Source organism: Mercenaria mercenaria, chromosome 8 (assembly GCF_021730395.1).
Source record: "Mercenaria mercenaria strain notata chromosome 8, MADL_Memer_1, whole genome shotgun sequence".
Taxonomy (NCBI): domain Eukaryota; kingdom Metazoa; phylum Mollusca; class Bivalvia; order Venerida; family Veneridae; genus Mercenaria; species Mercenaria mercenaria.
Genome location: NC_069368.1, coordinates 61,085,241 through 61,093,137, shown reverse-complemented (window position 1 = coordinate 61,093,137; position 7,897 = coordinate 61,085,241). Strand labels below are relative to the sequence as shown.

The 7,897-nt window shown below is 36.4% G+C and overlaps 1 long non-coding RNA gene across 1 annotated transcript; it reads right to left on the bottom strand.

Moving 5' to 3' along the window:
• Positions 1-304: 304 nt before the first annotated feature.
• Positions 305-5,591, bottom strand: LOC128559059 (uncharacterized). Its single transcript, XR_008372087.1, has 2 exons — positions 5,456-5,591; positions 305-1,700 (listed from the first exon to the last, which is right to left on the bottom strand). It is a non-coding gene; the product is annotated as an uncharacterized LOC128559059 (long non-coding RNA).
• Positions 5,592-7,897: the final 2,306 nt, after the last annotated feature.

Below are 7,897 nucleotides of genomic sequence, written 5' to 3'. Positions count from 1 at the left end.
CAACTTTTCAGTATGATATTGATGAAGCGTGTCCTTTCTTATTACAACGCATTTGATTCCTTCATATTGGGTAAGTATTCATTACTGGTATCCAAGCTGTATTTAAACATTGATGTTTCTGACTATGAAAGAAATCATAGCAAATTATCATCGCAAATTTAGCAACGATCGATATATTTATAAATAATAATTTCCATTTGTCAAAAGTTTTCTCTTTTCCACCCTATTCTGAAGCATGAGATGAAGTGTTCAAACTTCTACAGTACATATTTTTCACTCGAACACTGTATAAATGCAACTCAAATCTTGCTTCTACGAAATTTATTTAATGTTTATAACACATCTCTATTCAAAGGACTATCAAGTTTAGATTTATATAGTGATACCTGACATTTGATACGAAAATAAACAACAGAACCAAACCGCCAAAATAAACCCCTTATTCAGAATTCTGAGACAGATGTAACATTTTTAAAATTTTGATTAATTCAAGGACAAGAGATTTAGAGCGATGTTTAGAGTAGCAAAGATATTGAGCTGACAAAAATTTTGACTAAGGTACTGTCATTTTTCGTAGTAACTGAAGGGCCATAGCTGGGAATATCCAGATAATGAGCTGACAAAAGTTTGGCTAAGGTACTGTCATTTTTCGTAGTAACTGAAGGGCCATAACTGAGAATATCCAGCTAGTTATAGAACTATTCTGAGATATTATGCCTGCAAGCATAGTAGTCAAGTTTGGTGAACAAAGGATAAGAACTGCTCAAGTCTGGTCAACTTTAGCAAATTTGAGAAATTCAATGGCCATAACTTCAGAGAAACTTCACAGGCATTGTGCCTGTCAACATCGTGAATAACGTATAAGGGTGAAAATAACAAGAGCTGTCGGTAAGACAGCACGCTCCACTATTCGGCAATTTGACAGTAAAATAAATAAAATTAATGTCTCAATAAGAGACCTCTACTTTAAAAGGAAGATACACCAATATCTGAAAAGCCCCTACTACACAGAGGGGTTAAAGGTCAAGTAAAGAAGGTGTACTGACATTCTTTATTTTTAATTTTGATTTTAAGTATGAAAGGGGCATAACTCTGCCAAGAAATACAATTAGAATTATTGTGATTGTAACCACACACGCAGATGATGATTATAAAGAAACATTTTTAATTTCAAGTCATTGTCTTTTAAAGTACCAAAGATATGTCTATAAACGATGCTTTCAAAAAAAATAACATGAAAATAATTTCAAGTGTAACAACTTGGTGACAGTAAGAAATTGTCTCTGATTTTGAATAAAACTATGCATCTTATGATCACTGTTTTTTTTCTTCTGCATATTAATGCAAATAAATCATGGAAGACATAATCCTTTGTAACTCACTACAAAATGTTTGCACTAAATGACGTCTGTAAATGTATTCGGAATAATCTCATGAATCAACTACTCATGAAGCAGTCCTTAGCATTACAATCACAGTATTCTGCACCATCGTCTGCATCTGAATACCACTGAACAAATATCAAATATATGTTCATTCAGATGCATTATGATTAAGTTAAATTCACAATTCTTTAGAGCTCCTGAAATGTTTCATTTTTTGACAGATGTCGGCAATCATCTAAGTGGTGGTAGTAATACAGTAAGTAATTTTCTGTATCCTTGAACAATCCTGTTGCGCCTGGTTCTTGGTAACTTTTCCTGAAATTATAAAATCAGTAATATTACAATGAAATCAGCGTAAAAGTGGCAACATCCATCTTTTAATTTCCGAGCGTTTTTTTTTTTTTAATTTCATGTTTGAAAACGAGTCATCTCTTTAAACCTGAAGTATACTAAGCACAAAGCATAATAAAACTAGAAATTGCTTTTGTAAAAAAGCGCATGTCTCCCCCATTGCAAAGTCCTATGGGCAAGAAGTCAATAGTGGTCAGGAGCGAAAGTCAAAGAGACACTGATGGTTGGCTGCAATAGGGATCATCTACTTGGCATGTCCAGTCACCCGCTAAGTTTCAACACTCTTGGCCTAGTTTTTTTTTTTTTTTTTTTTTTTTTTTTTTTTGTTGAGTTTAACGTCGCACCGACACATGATAGGTCATATGGCGACTTTCCAGCTTTAATGGTGGAGGAAGACCCCAGGTGCCCCTCCGTGCATTATTTCATCACGAGCGGGCACCTGGGTAGAACCACCGACCTTCCGTAAGCCAGCTGGATGGCTTCCTCACATGAAGAATTCAACGCCCCGAGTGAGGCTCGAACCCACATCGATGAGGGGCAAGTGATTTGAAGTCAGCGACCTTAACCACTCGGCCACGGAGGCCCCCCTCTTGGCCTAGTGGTTCTCAAGTCACTGTTCAGGCTCCTGTGACCTTGACCTTTGATCAAGGGACCCCAAAATAAATAGGGGTCATCTACTCTGCATGTCTAATCATCCTATTAAGTTTCAACATTCTAGGTCAAGTGGTTCTCAAGTTATTTTCCGGAAATGATTTTACATGACCAGGCCCCTGTGACCTTGACCTTAAATGGACTGACCCAAAAATCAGTAGGGGTCATCTACTCTGCATGTTCAATCATCCTATAAAGTTTCAACATTCTGGGTCAAGTGGTTCTCAAGTTATTGATCGGAAATTGTTTTCCATGTTCAGGCTCCTGTGACCTTGACCTTTAACAGAGTGACCCCAAAATCTATACGGGTCATCTACTCTTCATGTTCAATCATCCTATGGAGTTTCAACATTCTGGATCAAGAGGTTCTCAAGTTATTGATCGGAAATTGTAATCAATGGTTATGCCCTTGTGACCTTGACCTTTAATGGAGTGACCCCAAAAACAATAAGGGTCATATACTCTGCATGAACGATCATCCTATGAAGTTTCAACATTCTGGGTCGAGAGGTTCTCAAGTTATTGATCAGAAACGGTTTTCCATGTTCAGGCCCCTTTGACCTTGACCTTTAACAGAGTGACCCCAAAATTGATAGGGTTCATCTACCCTGCATGACCAATCATCCTATGCAGTTTCAACATTCTGGGTCAAGTGGTTCTAAAGTTACTGACCGGAAACGGTTTTATATGTTCAGGCCCTTGTGACCTTGACCTTTAACAGAGTGACCCCAAAATCAATAGGTGTCATCTCCTTTGCATGGACAATCATCCTATGAAGTTTCAATATTCTGGGTCAAGTGGTACTCAAGTTATTGATCGGGAATGATTTCCAATGTTCAGGCCCCTGTGGCCTTGACCTTTGACGGGGCGACCCCAAAAACATTAGGGGTCGTCTAATCCAGCAGCCCTACTGATCTTGACGAGGGTGATATAAGGACCATTTGTGTGAAATTATTTCAAAATCGGACCATCAGTTTTAAGGGATGTCGTTTGAAGATTTTTCTGTTTTTAGCTCTGGTGGCCCCTGTGTGCAACCAAGCAGAACCGTTTGAATAACTTTGGTAGAGGACCATTCATGCCAAGTTTCATCAAAATCCATTCAGTGCTTATGGAGGAGATGTCTTTTAAACACAATTGTTGACCAAGGACGCCAGCACGATGGTCACAGCGTGATCACAATATCTTACCCTGAGCATTGCTCAGGTGAGCTAAAAACAATATGGCATATACGGTCATGTAATTTTCAAACATGCACAGCCACTCCGACTATTCCCCGAAGGAATGCTTACTCTATGCAAAAATCATGCCAAAATCTTTCTACGAAATTATTGTTTGCGAGCGGAATGACTAAATAGTGTGTAGCAACTGGTCCATAGATTTTTAAAAAAAAACTAGTTATCATATCAATTTATTTTACTGTAAAATGAGCGAAAAGGATCGGAGGTCTCCGACTTCGTTTTCGCTATATTATCTTAACTTTTTCCCTGCCCCCATTTTCACGCGCAATAATTTGGGCATCAAAATTTCACACAAAAGAAAACTGTTTGTATTTTAGAGAAAAATAAGTTAATCCCCCAAAAAGTTTACTACAACATAAATTTCATTTTAAGCGTATTCTAATTTTGTATTCTTTCCGATTCTTATTGTCACACTTGTATACATGAATGCATGTTACGTACAAAAAAGCGTAATGTAAAAATAAGATACTTCTTATTAAACATTTGAGCCGCACCATGAGAAAACCAACATCCGCGCAGTCTGGTCAGGATCCAAGCTGTTCGCTAACAGTCTCTTTAATTGCAATAGGCTTTGAAAGCGAACAGGCTGGTCTGGATCCATGCTGGTCGCAAACGCACTATGTTGGTTTTCTCATGGCGCGGCTCATTTTACTACTCGTTCTCTCCTCCATAGCATTTTTTTTTAATTTGAATTTTCTGAAGATGTTCCTGAAATGTTTTTAAACAGAATAAGATTATAAAATTCCTTGACTATCGAGTCCATTTTCACGCTACAATGAAAGTTGGGAATTTAAATACAATTTCCCCCGGAATCTGGAGCTGTTAGTTCAAGCTCGACCAGCTACAGCGTTCCATGAAGTGAGAAATTTGTCTTTTTTATGGAGTGTCTACTGGTTAGAAACTATAAAGACAGGCTGTGTAAATTTAAGGTTGCTGAGAAACGGCGTAAACCCAACACAAATAATAGTTATCAATTGTGCAAGTGCAATAACTTATTTATTTCATGCCCGTACACATTAACTTCATTTCGTTTTGACTGTGCATAGTTCGATCAACATAATAGTTAGAATTAACCGGGAATAATTATTGTTTATTTTTTGGTTTTACGCCCGTTTTCGACAACATTTCATTTTTTACAAGCACTAAACTCTTTCCCACAGTAACTTACAACTGTCCCATTAAAAATATTAGTCACGGATAGAGTGACTGTACCGGACACCAAACCTATGACCGCTCGATTCACAAGCGAACTCTCCAACCAGTACAAAGTCATTCGGACGGAAGTACGCAGCCTATTTTTATTTCCCCTTTTTACTTGACAACAAAAGCTAGCCAATTTCTATCTCTCACCACTCGAGTTGAAAAGTTATTGTCACAACAACGTGTTCGTCATTAAACCGCGTTATTACAGTGCAGTTCGTGATGTGCAGGTTGTTATCATAGGTTCTCCGGAACTAAGTTCTGAAGTCGCTCTGTAACCACTTGGAATATTCAACAACAAAAAAAAAACAAAGTAAAACAAAAATTGGCAATTGTATGTAGAGTTCGACGTATATGGTGACTTCACAAATGGATTGATGTGCGAACGGACGTATGGATTGATAAACTGATTGATACATTTGAAGATATAATAGCGACAGACCGGCAGACACGAACAAGTAGCAAAATGGAGAATATTTATAAGCATACTACATATAAAATTTGGTTATTGTATTTTTGGTTCGAGTTCCGCCGGGAACGTTTGTTCTTCTTCATAGTTAAGTTTAATTAATTTTATAAATCTATTTCTCTAATGTATTCCTTTTGACGCTGTTAAAATACAAACTTTACCTTCAAAGATAATTTCCCCAAGTACTTCATTTCGGCTCCATAACTTCGCTTTTTATCCAACACCTATGGATATATGCCGGATGAAAGATGGACGACTGTTTTTTTTTTGGACTGTTTTGTCTTTTTCCCTTTGAGTAATTCAAACTCCAGTCAATACTGTCATTTAAATTTCTGCAAGTAAAGAAGACATTATCATAATAGTTGAGAATATTACCTCATCTTGCATTAATTGTTTCTTACTTTTTTACATTCATTATATACATTGATCCGAACTGAATATTGGTACGGTACCAGAGTTATGTCCCTTGTGTCAAGTGAAAGGGCGCCAAAACTTTAATCTGAAAATTTAAGTAAAAAGGGGATTAATTAATGAAATACTGTGCAAGAGATGTTATTCTTGAGTCATATGCTGTGCATGATGATGTAGAATAAATACTTTATGTTTGAATAAAATCCCTTGTGCGGTGACAGAGATTAATGAAAATGCATCAAAATTAACCTAAAATCCAAAGTAAAAAGGGGCATAATTCAAGATAAAATAGTACCATAGTTATGAGCCTAGTGTCATATGATGTGGATTATGATGTGGGATGATTGTTTTAACTTTGAATGAAATCCATTTAATAATAACTGAGATAGAGCGAAAGTGCACCAAAAATATCACCTGAAATTCTAAGTAAAAGGGGAGGGGATAATTCATGAAATATTGGTGCGAGACTTATGACCAGACCCTTGTGCCACATGATGTGGATGATGATAAGGAATGAATAACTATTTTAAGTTTCAGTCCAATCTCTCAAGCAATTACAGAGATATAAGAAAAGCGCATCAAAACTTTAACCGAGGTCGAGTAGGACAGCTCTCCATACTTCGTATAGTCGAGTTAAAAGCAACTTAGTTGTATGCAACGTGGGCGGGCTTAACCCGCATTCAGTGTCGATCAACTAGATAATTTTAGTTTTCTTAAGTCGTTTCACATATAAAAATTGAATATAAACTGAGCCAAATAGCCTCTGAAATTTATGCGTCTAAATTTGATAAGAATTGCGGGTGAAAAGTTACAACGGAATATCAATTCTACAGACAGGTTTTGCTGTACATCAAATTTGATGAAAAATAAAAGTGAGAACATTTGAGTGTAAAATGACTCACTTCTCTTATAATGAGTGTTTATGTTTGACTATGTTATAATTGTTTATTGTGCAGCAGTCATGTGCTTTTTCAGTCGATAAGTCTTACTATTCAGACAATTAAGCCTGCAAGTAATCATTTCGCATTTCAAGACCACCCTTAAATATGTTTGTTTGCCATTTTTGACCCATTACTTCTGGGTCGGTAATTTTTTTTTCTAACATCAATGAAATATTAAGCACATTCGAATGAAAAATACTATGAACTCAACCATTTCAGAAACGGTCACTGGCTTACAGAAACGAAATAAATTCAAGCCCTGAAGCATGCATTCTCATTTGGTTGAAGAATATTTTGTTTACACTTCCATGAAAATTTAATATAGCTGTTGACACAAAAATATAACGCAAATACTAAATTTTCTGTAAACACACGATCAATACCAAAGGAGCATCATGGAAGGCACGTGCAGTTTTCCCGCCAAAATAACTGAAGAAACGTCTGCTTCAAGTTCAATTTGGAAATCCATTATATGGTAGAAGATAGCCCGATATGACGAAAATATAACGCAAATACTAAATGTGATGTTAAGTTGTTAACACGCGGTCAATACTAAAAGGAGTAACATGGAAGCCACGTGCAGTTTTCCCGCCAAATGATTGAAGAAACATCTGCTTCTGGTTCCAATTGGAAATCCATTATGGCGTATAATATTGTCTAATATTATTAGATTATTTAACATTGTTGTACAATGTGTTAATTTAGTGTTTTAGCCATTTATTATTAATAAAAATGTAATAAAACATGTTTACCAAGACATATCATTATTCTAAGAATTCGTGACTAATTATCGTAAATCATGTCCAAAAAAAATAATGACAAGACTTGTTGGCGTCGGGACATGATACATGTATGTTTTAACGTAAAAATGTGCTTGACTCAACAGGATTTTTCCAAAAGCGTATTTCATAGAAATTTTGCTGGATTGATAGGGCCTATAGGCTATAGATCTTCTATACATTTTCGGACACTGGCCGACAGATTTTCCGAATATTTGGTTTGACCGTCACGCCCGCCGCAGGCCCTTTTTTCATCAATTTGGGAATGCCACCGACACCGGTGGAATTGGGAAAATGCTCTCGGAAATTGTCTTAATTGGGACGATTTGCAAATTACCAAAATCTACATAAATGTGTTTTTGTGTGAAATATTAATGAATTGCATTTCAGTAATTGTTCAACAGTATTACAATTTACCTAACGGCTAAAACAAGATCAGATAGGGAAAATGAAATGGGTCCATGTTATGGTG